This window comes from Heterocephalus glaber, unplaced genomic scaffold, assembly GCF_053883595.1.
Source record: "Heterocephalus glaber isolate CG9 unplaced genomic scaffold, H.glaber_assembly_v1.0 deba00001761, whole genome shotgun sequence".
NCBI classification, from domain to species: domain Eukaryota; kingdom Metazoa; phylum Chordata; class Mammalia; order Rodentia; family Bathyergidae; genus Heterocephalus; species Heterocephalus glaber.
Genome location: NW_028258458.1, coordinates 413,070 through 428,168, shown reverse-complemented (window position 1 = coordinate 428,168; position 15,099 = coordinate 413,070). Strand labels below are relative to the sequence as shown.

The window sequence follows — 15,099 nt, the reverse complement described above, 5'->3', positions numbered from 1 at the left end:
GACCTTTTCTTCCTGTTACACAATATCAGTTATACATTTTTTAAATCACAATATTAAGAACTAGGAGACATTATCACAGATTTTACAGAATTTAAAAGGATATAGAAAGCATATTACAAAAATCTTTTTTGAAATAAATTTGACAACTAAGAAGTAACTTAGAAGACAAATTAATGAAACTAACTCTGGAGGAAATATAAAATTTGAATAGTACCTATTAAAGAAAGTATATTCCTAGCTTGAAAACCTACCTATATGACAACAGCAGGCTCATAAACATTTTAACTGATAAATTATATCAAACATTTAAAGCAGAAAAAAGAAGGAACACTTCTCCCTTCATTTTAGGAAATCAACATTGTGCTAATCCTAAAACTGGATAAAGATAATAGAAGAAAAAAGTATGAACATAGATAGAAATTTGTTTAACAAAACAAACTCTTAGAAGTCAGATCTGACAGTAGGTAGAAAGTGGTTTTATTATAAGGATGGCAGTGTTGGTTCAGCATTGGAAGATCCACCCCCAAAAGTCATCATTTTAACAGAGGAAAGGAGAAAGCCATATGATCCTGTCACTAGTTGGAGAAAGAGTATTGAACTAAATTCTACAGCTGTTCATGGTAAAAGCTATCAGGAGACTAGAAGTAGAACAGAACCTTCTCAACAGATCAAAGACATGTACTCCATACTTCCAACAAAAACTCCTTCTATGAATGGAGACAATACAATGCTTTCTCCCTAAAGTGGGGAACAAGGGCATATATGCCTACTCTTCATCTGTCCATTAGACTTTGAAACATAGGTCTAAGCCAAAATAGTCTGGCAATAAAATGACACAACTAGGATAGGATTGGCAAGGCAGAAGCAAAATCTTTACATGTAGATGAAATGATCATCTACAGAGAAAATACTGAGAAATCTCTAGGAGCCCCTAGAACTTGTACTTGAATTTAGCAGGATTAGAAAACACAAGGTATATATAAAAATTCAGGTCTGTGTATACTTGCTATAAATGAAGAAATGGATATTGAAATTTAAAAGTTATGTCGGAGTACAAAGGACCTAGAAAAGCCAAAAACAAAAACAGTGTTGGAAGATGTTTAGTACCTAATTTTAAGACTTCTCCTAAAGCTACAGTAATCAAGGCAGTGTTGGTGTAAGGAAAGATATATAGATCATTGGAATAAAACAGACAATCTAGAAATAGAACCATACATATATGGTCCACTGAGTTTTGAAAGATTATTTAACATTAGCATTTTATAGAATATAAACTCAATTCAAGAGCCGAGGAAGAGATAGTGTTTTCAGCAAATGGCACTAGAACACCTGGTATCCGTATATAAAAAATTAACCTCAACCCTTTTTTCCATACATGAAAATAACTTGAAGGGATCTAAGAACCTAAATAAGAAAGCCTAAAAGTATAAAACTTTAAGAAGAAATTATAAGAGAAAATATTTATGAATTCAGGGTAGGCAAGAACTACCTAGGATACAAAAAACATGATGTATGAAAGAAAAAAAATTGATAAATGAGATTCCATCAAAATTTAGAACTTTAAATGACATCATTAAAATGAAAAGTAGTCCTTAAACAGACCATATTTACAATGCATATAACCTATGACCCGAATATATAAAGAATTCTTAGAGCTCGTTAATAGACAACCCAATTAAAATGTAGACATAAGAAGATGATAAATAGCCAGTATAGCATAAGGAATGGTGTGCAAGTCTAGAATCAGAAAAATACTAATCAGTACAATAATAAGATTGAATTATACACTCATTAGGGACATGAAGACAAAAGTTTTAAAAGGCTTGTCATGACTTTTTCTTTTTGTAGGATTCTCCCCCTTTGCATTTAATTTGTCACACCCAATGGATTCATTCTGCTGGGTTTCCTGGGGTTGTGATCCTCATTGTCTTTTCCTAGGGTATTGTCTAAAATTTTTCGGAGTGCTGCTTTGGTAGTCATGAAGTTTCTGAGGTGCTCTTTATCTTGAAAGTATCTTATTTCTCCATCAATTTTGAAAGATAATTTTGCAGGGTACCTCAATCTGGGTTGGAGGCTGTTTTCCTTTAGGGCTTGAAATACATCACTCCAAGCTCTTCTTGCCTTGAGGATTTGCACTGAGAAGTCTGCTGTGATTCTGATGGGCTTTCCTTTGTATGTGATTTGTTTCTTTTCTCTCACTGCTTGTAGAATTTTGTTCTTCTGCTGGATTTCTGGAATCCTAACTATTATATGCCTATGTGTAGATTTTTTTTTTTTGATTAAGGCTAGCTGGAGTCCTATATGCCTCACTTATCTGTATGTCAAGTTCTTTTCCCCTCCTTGGGAAGTTTTCTGCCATCACGTCTGTGAAGAGGTTTTTTATGTCATCAGCACTCTCTCCTCTTTCTTCATTGACTCCAATCAGTCTTGTGTTATTCTTCTTTGTATCGTCTAGCAGCTGCTGGATTGATTTCTGGTGTTCCCTTACAATTTTAAAGCCATTTTTCTTTTCCTCCTCACTAATTGCAATCTTATCTTCTATATGTGAAATTCTATCCTCACATTGGTTCATTCTGCTGCACAGACTTTCCATGGAGTTTTTAATCTCTTGGAAATCTGTTTGCATCTGTTTTATGGATTCCATTTGTTTCCTATGTTGGGATTCCACCATGTTCCTCAGATCCTCTATTTTTTTTATCTGTATCCTCTCTAGATTTATTAATCATGTCTTGCACCATGAGCAAAATCTTTGCTGTTATCTGAGTAATTATTTCTGATTTCATTTTTCCCAGATCCTCTTTTGTTGCCAGTTCAGAGAGTCCAGGTGGTTGAGTATCAGAGTGTTCCATCTCGTTTCCCTTTGGGGTTGCTGTAGGTGATCTGGAAGTCTGTTTTTGAGGCTTGTTTATGTGTCTTCTCATTTCCACGAGGTGTGTGTGTGTGTGTGTGTGTGTGTGTATGTGTGAGCGTGCTTCTGGCGCCCATGCGGCTCACCTTCTCTGCCCTAGGAGCTTGGGATGGCAGCAGGGGAGCTTCCTTCCAGGTGCTGGGACTGGCTCACCTTCTTGGCCCTAGGAGTCGAGGATGGCAGTGGGGGAGCTTCCTTCTGGGTGCTGGGACCGGCTGAGCTTCACTGCCCTAGGAGCCTGGGATGGTGGTGGGGAGCTTCCTTCCGGGTGCTGGGACCGGCTCACACTCTCTGCCCTAGGAGCCTGGGATGGAGGCGGGGAGCTTCCTTCTAAACTTTTCTTTCTAAGTTGATGATCTTGGGTATTTTATTATAATGACAGGAAAATGCCTAACACAAATATGTATGATTATTACATGCCAATTAAAAATAAAAATAAAAATGTAAGGATAAAGGACAGAAAACTGTAATAACTCACTGTGCAGGTGAATCTATTGGGGTGGGGAAGGAGGGAGAAGAATCACACATAAGTGATCCCAGGAACACAATTTGGGCTGAGACCCAGGCTCCCTTTAGAGATCAGTGTTGCTGCAAACAGAATGTGTCTTGAGCTCTGATTCAGAGTGTCATCTTATCTTTGGCCTTGTGTGGCTGAAGAGCAGGAAGGAAAATGATGGCAAAAATGCATGGGCCACCATGAAGCACTGGTGCTCACCATGTGGAGTTACGGTCATCATGGGTAATATTTCTTAAGCACTATCTCCTGGCTGCTGTTAAATATTTAACCTGAACCAACTTGTTCCACTTTTCTAACAACACTATGAAGGATGAGCTACAATTGTTTTGGAAAGAGGGAAACCAAGGCCTAGAGAGGTCAACCAACTTGCCCCAGGGTTAAACAGCTAACGATTGCAGAGCTGGGATTCAAATTGGTTCTGGAGCTATACCTCACACCCTGGTATTTTTGCACATTGGTTCCCTTCTTGGTGAGTGTGAGTCCCATGGAGCCAAGGTCAATGGTATTTTGAGGAGAAGTTAATTTTGTAAAGGGGGATAACCCTGGAGAATCCAGGATCTGATGCAGAATGGAATGATGGGGGAAGGTAGGACAGAGAATATGAAACCTAGAGAGAGCTAAGGACTGTATCTCAGTGGTGCAGCACTTGCCTAGCACATGTGAGGGAGGCCCTGGATTTTGAAAAGAAAAAAAACCCAAAAAACAAAAATCAGGACTCAGAGACAGGATTTTCTTCTAAGGCTCAGGGCAGGCTACAGCCACACAATAAATAAATTTTAAGGACTCGGTTATTCATATTGCAAAGTGATGAAAGATGTCTAGTGGGTTATTTGCAGCCCAAGCCAGCACAGCTTGCTCAGGTTGAATTGTCTGAGCCTTGGCTTTGGCTTTGGAGGAGAGCCAGGGAGCAGGAAGCTGATCAGAAGACACAGGTGGCTGTGCAGAGACTAGGGGGCTGGACATCCCTGCTGCTGTGAAGATGCCCAGAACATCCTAGCACCTCCTATATGCCAGATATTTACTCTTTCTCCACTCTTACCCTTCCTTATATCAACTCCTTTTGTCTTATAGATGAGAAAACTGAGGCTCCCAGAGGTTCAAGAATTGCCCAAGGTCACAAAGCTATGAACAAGATTCAAACCTGTGACTCCTACACTCCAGACCAAATCCTGTCCCCATGTCACCTTCATTCTTCTCTGCCTCTGTTTGCCCTGGACATGGGCTGTTTTCAGGTTCTCAGGCACAAGGTCCCACCTCCCACTGCAGAGCTTTCCACAGACTGCTACTCCTGGAAGTAGCCTTCCATCTTGATTGTCTGCACCAAACAGGATGAGAGCAACATGTTTGCATCTTCCTGTCTCTCTGCCTGCCTATCTTTGAGGTTCAGCTTGAGGGTGATGAGACCCAGAGGTTCTCTTCCTGATCCCACCATTGGGATCTCCTTATTACCTTATTCCTTCTTCTCTATGGGTCTTATTGCAACTTTTACACAGCTATACTTTGCTTAACAATAGGGGCACTGTTGTGGTATATCTAGATGTCTCCCCAAAGCCTCATGCAGTCAGAGCTGGAGTTTTGAGGAGGTGACTGGATCATGGCAGCGTGGTACTCATCAATGGATTTGTTCACTGATGAGTTTATAGCTGAGTGTGATGTTGGGAGATGAAGCCTGCTGGAAAAGGGTGGGTCCCTGTAGGCATGACCTGGAAGGGTATATCTACCTTCCTCCCCCTTGACCTTGCTATTTCCTGCCACCATGCCATGGACTGTTTCCCTTCTACCACGCCCCTGTGCCATGCTGCCTGCCTTGGAGCCATCCAAATATGAACTGAAACCTCTGCAAACTATGAGCCAATATAAATCGCTTCTCCTTTAACTTGTAGGTATCAGGTATTTTGTCCCAGCAATAAGAAAGTAACAAAGACAGGCATGGTCTAGGAAATGTGTCATTAGGTAATCTAGTTATTATAAGAACATGATAGAGGATACTTACACAAACCTAGATGTACAACCAACCATACATCTAGGATATTTGAACAGATAGATAAATAGATAGATGAGATTGAGGTGGAGGGAGGGGGTAGACAGAGGGGTAGGGGCAGAGATAAAGATGATAGAGGTAGAGAGAGAGATTAGAGGTAGAGATAGAGATAGAATGCATCCTGTGGTTCATAAGCCACAAACCTGTGCATGTTACTGTACTGAAAACTGTAGGCAATTATAACACAATAGTATTTACATACCTAAACATAGAAGAGATACAGTAAAAACATTGTGTAACAGGAATTTTTCAGCTGTACTAAAATCTTATGGGACTACTATAAGTCATGTGATCAGTCCCTCATTGGCTAAAATACTGTATCACTTCAAGAACATGACTATACACACAGGCTATATGATGACTTGATAATTATATCCAGCACTAGAAACTCCACTCCAGGTGGCAAAAGTTGGTCTGACTTATGCCCAATCTAAGTTCTAATACCCCACACCTTGCTTGGGCAATAAGTAGATATTCTGTATTTATTATATTAGTTGTGATTTGGGGAGGATTGAGAAGATGTTGGTCAAAAGATACAAAAATGTATCGTATACTTAAAAATTGCTTAGAGAATAGAGTTTGTTGTTGTTTGTTTGTTTTGGTACTGGGGATTAAACCCAGGGCTTTCCACTGAGCTTTATCCCCAGCCCTTTTCTTTATTATTATTATTGTTGTTGTTGTTATTATTATTAATTTTAGATAAGGTCTCACTAAGTCACCAAGTTGTTTAGGCTGGGCTTGAATTTGTGATCCTCCTACCTCAGCCTCCCAGAGTGGGAGGCTGGGATTTCAGGTGTGTACCACCACACTGGACGAAGAATACGTTTTAAGTGTTTCCAGCACAAAAAAACAAGATAGAAAAGTGTATGAAGTAATGTATATGTTACTTAGCTTAATGTACTTATTCCACAAAACACACATATTTCCAAAACATCATGTTGTATACCATAAATATACTGTTTTTCTTTGACAATTTGAGTAAATAAATAAATATTAATTACCCACATTTGCTGTGTAATGAACACTGATCTGCAGCTCATCTTTCACTAAACTTACACTGAATGCTTTAAAGGTACTAAATCATTTAATCCTGAAAACAGCTCCACAAAGAAGGTGGAATTATACTGAACAGTATGAAGGCCACTGGCCCCAAGTGGGCTGCTGGGCACTTGAAATATGCTTAATGCAAGTAAAAAAAACCCTGAAGTCTAATTTAATTCTAATTGCATTTTAAAAACCAATGTTCAATTCCATTATTAGAAAACTTTTAAGTTTGCTGGTCAATTTGACTATGTGAATCTACTCTTTACAATGTAAGGTTGAACGGGATTAAGTCAAAGTGAGGTCAAAATGGACACCTGATGTTGAAGACAACACAGAAAAACGAACATATGTAAAGTGTCACACAATAATGTTTTTAAATTTGATTATAAGTTAATATATTATTTTGGATAAATTGGGTTAAATAAAATATATTCAGGGGCTGGGGATTTGGCTGAGTGGTTCCACCACCTGCCTTGCAAGCACAAAGTCCTGAGTTCAGTCCCTGGTACCAAAAAAAACCAAAAACAACAACAACAACAAAAATTGTATATATTGTTAATTACTTTTATAATAATCTTTTTGAAATGTAATTATTGGGAAAATTAAAATTACACATGTAGCTCATGGGATATTTCCACTTGGATGATGCTACACTATCATTATCTCCATTGTACAGAGGAGGAAATCGAGGCACAGAGAGACTAAGTAACTTCCCACTGTAACAGAGCCAATTAGTGGGTGTGGGATTTGAACTCAGAACATAGGGCACCAAAGCCAGGTCACTTAGGCACATGGCTACAATGCTGAGGTCCATGGCCCCTTTAACCCTTCTGTATCCTTGAGGGGAGTGTATGAAAGCAGGTACCTGAGGGTCAGGCACAGAAACACACACACACACCAGAAGGGAGCCCTGAACTTTGGTCTCTGCACTGGTCAGGATTTGAGTCACACATTTGGACTTGGCTGCCTATCTGCTAAAGATTCCCACTGGGGTGGACTTCTAGCTTCCTCCTGTGCAGCCCTCTCACACACCCAAGAGGGGAACATTTGTGAGCATGGGGCAGAAGAGAAAGCAAGGTGTGAAACTAAACATAATTGTGTTCTGGATGGTTGGGTTTCAAGTAAACGAAACTCATTCTCTCTCCTTTAGCGGCAAAACTGGGGCCACCACCCAGCTTTCTGGGAACACCTGGCTTCAGCAGGAGAGCTCTCGAGGGGTCAGAGTCACTGGCACTTGAGACCCAGCCTTTTCTGGGGACTCAAGGGGCCAGCCTGTCACGAAGAAGGCAGAAGAGCCCACTCCCCTGCCACCAAAGCCAACTGAACTGTGACCAGAGTTGTTCCTGCTCAGACTCACCCACCCTAACCCTGCACTACACATGCAGAGGCAGCCACTCATCTTCCTCACCCTGCATAGGTATGCTCCCTCAGGGACCCAGACGCAGAATCACACTCTGCAGCATCTTCACACAGTCCCCCCACCAACGTGTCCTTCCCCTTAGAAACATACCACAAGTTATTTGTTCCTATAACTGCAACATGTTCAAGGAAATACATGACCAGAAACTCACTTGCAGGACTCCGCTGCAATTACTAAGCCACCCTAACCCTAACCCTAAACCTAATCCCTAACCTAATCCTAACCCCTAACCCTGACCCCAACCTGTTATAGAATAAAAGATTTAAGAAAATAGCTACCAAGTGCGTGACCCTGGCATTCTGGCTTTCAAAGAAACCAACTATAAATCAGACATATGTTAAATAAAATAAATTGCATGGTTTACTTTATATGAGAAACTAATGTAGGACTAGTTTAAAGAGCGAAATAAAAGACAGATGATAGGAAACAGGGAGATAGACTTTGTGAAGATGAGAAGGGATCTGTGGATGCAAAGGGATAGGAGGGAGGGAAGGGGAAATATGAAGGATGAAAATGTGATATGCATATGTAACAATTCCCCAAGGTGGATACAATTATTAAGTATCACAAATAAAAATGAGAAACAAAGACATATGAGAGATTTGGAGCTGTAGGTCTGTGGCAGAGCACTTCCCTAGCATGCACAAGGTTGTAAGTTCCCTCCTTGGGACAGCAAAAAGAAAAAATAACACATATCAAAGATAACCAGAGCATTTCAATACCTAACATAGACTGCATGTCAGGTGAAATTAAGGACTCATGCTACTTTTGCTGCGGCAATGGTGCAACAGCTGAAGTGGACTCAGTACAGCCACACATTCTTCCTTCCCTTGAATTTTTTTTTTTTGCGGTACCGATGATTGAACTCAGGACTTGTTCTTTCGAGGCAGGCACGGTGCCACTGAACTAAATCCCCGACCCTTCCTTCTCTTGAAAAGTAGACTCTCTTTCCCCTGTCCTTGAATCTAGGTTCTGCTTCATGACTTGATTTGACCCATTTACAACATGGCAGAGATGGAAGAGCAGGACTTCTGAACTTTAGGGTATCTGTAGTTTTCCCTTTTTCTGAGGATGCTCCCTTTAGTAGCATCTGCACCTGGTGAGAAGCCCCAGGCTTTTAGAGAAACCACTTAGAGGAGAATGGAGAACTCCAGGCAGCAGCCAGCACCAGGTCCCAGCATGGGAATGAGCCAAGATGAAGGTCCAGGCCAGCTGAGCCTCAGGCTGCACTTCAGGGAGCAGAACTTCTTAACCACAGAACCAGGAGAGATGTTAGATGGAGGATGTTGCTTTGCTTTCAACCAGTAAATATTATCTCATTTTTTTTTTAATGGCAGCAAACTTTCATGTTTATTAAAGGTAGAAAAAACCCAGAAGGATAAGGGAAAAACAGGCTCTGCAGAATGAGTTTGGGCTGAGTAAAATAGATGAAAAAATAAAAATACACCCAATAGTATAGGGTGTGGAAAGTCATGCTAGCTCATATCATTTCTATTAGGTCAGGAGTTCAAAGAGTATCTCAGAGTTATTAAGGCTGAAGGGGAAGACGGAAACCTCAAAAAGATGTATGTTTTCTAACTCTCCATGAGGAATGTAATCATTACGTACTACAAACGTGTACTGTTAACAAATTAACAGAAAAGAAAGAAAGAAGCTGGGTGTAGTGGAACACACCTGTAATCCCATATACTTACAAAACCGAAGCAGGAGGGTGGCAAGTTCCAGCCCAGCCTGTAATTTAGTGAGATCCTGTCTCAGAATTAAATTTGTTTTTTTAAGTGTTGAGGATGTAGGTCAGCGGCACAGGGTCCCTGGGTTTTATCCCCAATTCCGGGGGCGGGGGGGGGGGGAGCGAAAGAGAGAGGATGGAGGAAGTGAGGGAGGAAGGGAAGGGAGGAGGAAAGGAAGGAAGGCAGGGAGGGAGGATTGTGGGTTTGTGGGATTACAAAACAGTGAAGTCCCAGTGCTCCCTGGGGTGTGGTCACCTGCAGGCTGATCTGGCCTGGAGAACCCGGTTCCCAAGTGGCTCACTCCCTTTCTGGCAATTGTTGCTGGATGTGAGCAGGCCTGGGGGACCTTTCCCCAGAACAGCCAAGACAGAGCACAAGCTGTGATGTCCTCTGCAGCCTGATAAGCCCCAGGTGTGCACGTGACCCCAGGTGTAGCACTTTAAGGACCTTCCTTACTGCTTCTCTTCACCTAAAGCACAGCACACTGGACTGTTCTCTTTCATTCTCTTTCAGGTTTCAGACTTCTCTCTGATCCCCCCAGCCTCAGCAACTCCCATTACCATTTCCTCTACAAACTGTTAATCATGACCTCTTTCATATTCTTTAGTCTGAGAATTTATTTTACCATCATTGTCTCTGGATATTTTACTGATGTTGAATTTCTGGTTGATGCTCATCTTCTCCCAACATTATTTAAAAAGATGTGGTCAGGCATATATAAGATAAAATTTACTGGTTTATCCATTTTAAGTGTATAATTCAGCAGTTTTAAGTATGGCAATATTCTTTTATATGTTTGGTTTTTTTCTTTTATTAGTTTATAAAAGTTATGCAGAATAGAGGGACTTGGTTTGGCACTTTGAGGATATTGTTCATTAAAATGGTCTTCCACAGACAGGGATTTAGCTCAGTGGTTTTGCCTCCTGATGCGCAAGTGCAAGGACCTGAGTTCGATCCCCAGTACTAAAATGGTCTTACATCTTTTGGTTTCCAATAAGAAATCTGAAATCATTCAAATAATCGTGTGATGGTTATTATTCGAAGCCACCACATTTTGGAGTGGTTATCTATTTATCAATCTATGGCATCTCACGTGTGCCACACAAGTGCTGTACCACTGAGCTATACCATAGTCCTCTTCTTATTTATTTTCTATTTTGTAGTACCAGGGATTGAAACCAGGGCCTTTGTTATTGTGCTACACTTCCAGCCCTTTATTGTTTTTTGAGACAAAGTCTCACTAAGTTACCTAAACTTGCAATCCTTCTCCTGCCTCAGCCTCCCAAGAAGATGGGATCACAGGGGTATGCCACCACACTCGGCAGTGAATGGTTTCTTCTATAACAATGAATAACTGAATAGTCCTATAAACAAGGAAAGACAAACAAATCTTTGCTCTTAAAGGTATGCACATAGATGCCTACTTCTTACCACCTAAACACAATTTTCCAATGCATCTTCTGCAGAGTCACTCACTGCTCTCCAAGCATATACCTATAAGTATGTAACTCCAGAAGCTAACTTCCAACTATCCAAGGTCCCCAGGCAAATTGCATCAACACTCACTAACCAGCCTGCCCATAGATTTAACCACAAAGTTTTGTATACTGACACAAGTTCATGGTCATACCACACACACCTTTGACTACTTATAGATACGTGTGGACCTTCATTATAAAACAAACATGCAGGAGGTCAAGGGTGCAGGCAGACAAGCAGGGAGTATCTGGACACCACGAAGGACCTTGTTCTTGGCTCAGTTCCCTCTCAGTCCGTTCTGGGCTTACTTCTGTGTCCTGAGGACACAAGACACTGCAATTTCTGGCTAAAGCTGCACATGGACTCTTTCCTGCACAACCAAGGGTGGAAGCATCTCATCTAACGCCTCCCCCTTTCCATTTAGGGGATTTCCTCAATGTGATGTGGGACTTCATAAGTGTTAAATAATATCTTTTAGCCAGAAGCTATTCATTCATTCCACACTTACTGTCTGTTCTGTGCAGTCATGGACAAGATACCTATCACAAAAGACTGCCAGAGCCACAACTGTGCACAATAGCCAGGGCAATCTTATACATAAAACAGTTCTAGAAGGAGGCCTGTCCAACAACTGTCTGTCCAACCTTGGGCTGATGCCTCCCTTACTGATTTTTTTATTAGTGTATTTTGCAACACATCATAATTACCTTTGTTTTGGGGAGATCAGTGCATGTATATAGCACATCCTGATTATTCTTCTACCCTTCCCACCCTCCCTTCCATTATCTCCTTCCTTATCTTCAACAGATTTGCCTTTTTGTTTCCTACCATTTCTCCTTTATTCTAATCTTTTTTAAAAATGATGTCTTAGTTACTCACATAAGAGTAACCATGTTATATTTAACATTCTGTGTCTCACTCCACTTAGCATTATGGTCTCAAATTCCATCCATTTTCCTCCAAATGACATGATTTCCATTCTTTTTAATGACTGAATAAAATTCCATTGTGTATCTATACTACATTTTGTTTATCCAGTCTTCTGTTGATGGGCATTTTGGCTATTTCCAGAGCTTAGCCATTGTAAATTGCAGTACTATAAACATAGGTATGCATGAATCACTGTAATATGATGATTTTAACTCTTTGTGGATGACCCCCAGGAAAGATACAGCTTGGTTAAATGGAAATTCTATTTTAGTTTTGTTTAAAGGAATCTCCACACTGATTTCCAAAGTCATTGTACTAGTTTTCTTTTCCATTAACAGTGTGGAAGGATTCTTTCCTCCTCCTCTATCCTTGCCAGCATTTGTTGTTTTTTTGTAGTCTTAATGACAGTCATACTGGCTGGGATAAGATGTAATCTCAGAGTTATTTTCTTTGGTTAGAAATTTGGCTTCTTTATAGATGTTAAGTGATTTGGCTTTAAAAACACAACAAACAGTTCCAATTAAGTTGTTACACAGATTAAATTTTTCTTCTAGCTCTCCAGTGTTCATGGAGAGTCAGTTTCCATGGTAGATGCCACACACAGCCTTGAGTGTCATTCCCTCAGAAAATGTTAATGTAAGCAAAGCAAGAAAGAGATTTGTTTTTTCAACATAAAAAAATCACCTGAACTAATCAGTGTACTGATTTTTAAAAAAATTTCTGTGACAGAAAACACTATCCTGTTTGTTAGGTGCCTAATCATATTTAAAAAGTTGAGAAACAAAACGTGATGATGGCCCTATAGCTCTTGCTATAAAATAGTTGCCAGTCTGACGTGAATGTTTAGCAAGAATGAGAGGAATTAAAAGGTTCTCCCTGACTTCAAGAGAACTTTCCAGAAGGAAGAGGAGGGCCAAGAAATCCACCTGTCTGCTTGGTAGCAGCTCGTGAAGGGGCAAGGCCAAGAATCTTCTGGATGTTTTGTTGAGTTGACATCGTACAAGGAATATAGAGGAAGTTGAGGGAACAGTCTGTGGTGTCATCTCCCAGCAGGTTTTGATGAGACAGGCCTTGCATGCAGGAAAGAGGGGTGAAAGGGAGCTTTGCCACCATTCTGCCATCAAATTTGGAATTGAACATTCCCATGAGGACAGTGAAACAAAAGCCAATTGCAAACATGGATTTCATCCAAACCATTGAAAGATCTGTTATTATTCTTCAGTTTCTCTTCTTGCCACTCTATTTTCTTTTTTTGTTGCCAACCAGCTGACTCTGCTATTGTTTCCTTCTTCTTTTCCAATTTTTCACTCTGCTTTTCCACTTCTTGTACTTGTCTGTTCTGTAAACCAGGACCCAGGTAATGCCCTCCACCAGGAGAGCCGTGCACACGGAGATAAAAATGATGCTAAGAGTGTCTCCAAACACAGTGCTCATCTCACACCTCTTTCCCTGCACTCCCACCCACTAGGGGGAAAGTGCTCAAGACGCAGGAAAAGATAAGTGTAAAGGACTTCCTCCTGGATCCTGCGACCACCGAGTAACACACTGACTTTGATAGACAGGAGATGATGCTCAGAATTATTTTCTTTTGGATTTCCTTAATGGCCAAAGATGAATATTTTTCACGTACTTATTAGTGACTTGTACTTTGTTTGGAAAGTGCCTATTGAGTTCATTTGCCCAGTTTTTGATTAGGTTAGGGGGAGTCTTTAATTTTTTTAGCTCTTCATATATCTAGATATTTGTTCTCTATCAAAAGAATAGCTGGCAAAAAATGTTTTCCCATTCTGTAGCTTGTCTCTTCACTATTCTTTATTTCCTTTGCTGTACAGAAGTTTTTCATTTGATGTAATCCCATTTGTTGTTTCTTGATATTATTTCCAATGCTACTGGAGTTCAGGAAGACCTTATTGGTTCCTATGGCTTCAAATATTTCACCTAAGTTATCTTCTAGCAGTTCTAATGTTTATGTTTATATATATATATACTTGATCCATGTTGATTTTATTTCAGTACAGGGGAAGAGATACAGATCTAGTTTCAATCTTCTTTGTGTGGATATCCAGTTTCCCTACCACCATTTGTTAAAGAGGCTTTTTGCCAACATATGTTTTGTTATTAATTTTTGTAGCCAAGGATAATGATGCAAAATAATTTATGTAGTCCTCAAGGCAATATTCTTCTACCCAATATCTGAAGTTCCAGCTTTATCTCATGCAGTCCTCTGCTCCAATGTCATCTCTTCAATGATGACCCCATAAACTCCTGTCATCGTCTGTGTCTTTTGTCATAATAGGTGGTCAATAAATGCTTGTGAAATAGAAAAGGCCTTCTTCTTCAACCTTTATTTTTTCCTTCTCTTTTCTCTTCAGGTCTCCCCTCTTCCTTGACCTCTCTGGGACATTCTCACGGATGTTCTGTCTTCTTCCATTGAAAAAAAACTCTACCTGCTGGTGAAGGGTGTGGCCTCCCCCAGCCCTATTTAAAACTGTAAACTTTGCCTCTATTACCTACTGATATGTTGCCTTGGGCAAGGTGTTTAATCCTTCTGACACTTGGTTTCCTCCATAAACATATGCAAATAGAAACAGACAAATAGAAATTCTGATCTCAAGAGGCTATTGAGAGGATTAAGTGGGATTATGATGGAAAACTACAGCATGTGATATCACAATGTCAACATTCAATAAATGGCTAAATGAGCTGTTGCAGTAATTCTTGTCCAAATATGACTAAAAACTATAATGATTAATTTAGACATTAACCACTGTAATTGTACTCCTTCCTATATTGGCCTCTGAGTTTCTCTTTACACATCACAATCAGTAAACATTTACTGAATGAATAAATGAATGGCTATTGAACTTTTGTTGGGGGAAACCATGGGCCCTTTATGAGAACTATAAAAACTAGCACTTTTCCTTAAAAAATGCATACAAAGATGCAACATGACACACACTTCAGAAGATTTAAGGTTCTTTTCATAATCTCTCTGCCCAAAATCTTCCACAAATGATTTTTTCCTACCAT

General features: G+C 40.1%; 1 pseudogene; it reads right to left on the bottom strand.

The window, feature by feature from the left end:
* Positions 1–12,815: 12,815 nt before the first annotated feature.
* On the bottom strand, positions 12,816–14,636 carry LOC101697826 (calcium load-activated calcium channel pseudogene; annotated as a pseudogene).
* Positions 14,637–15,099: the final 463 nt, after the last annotated feature.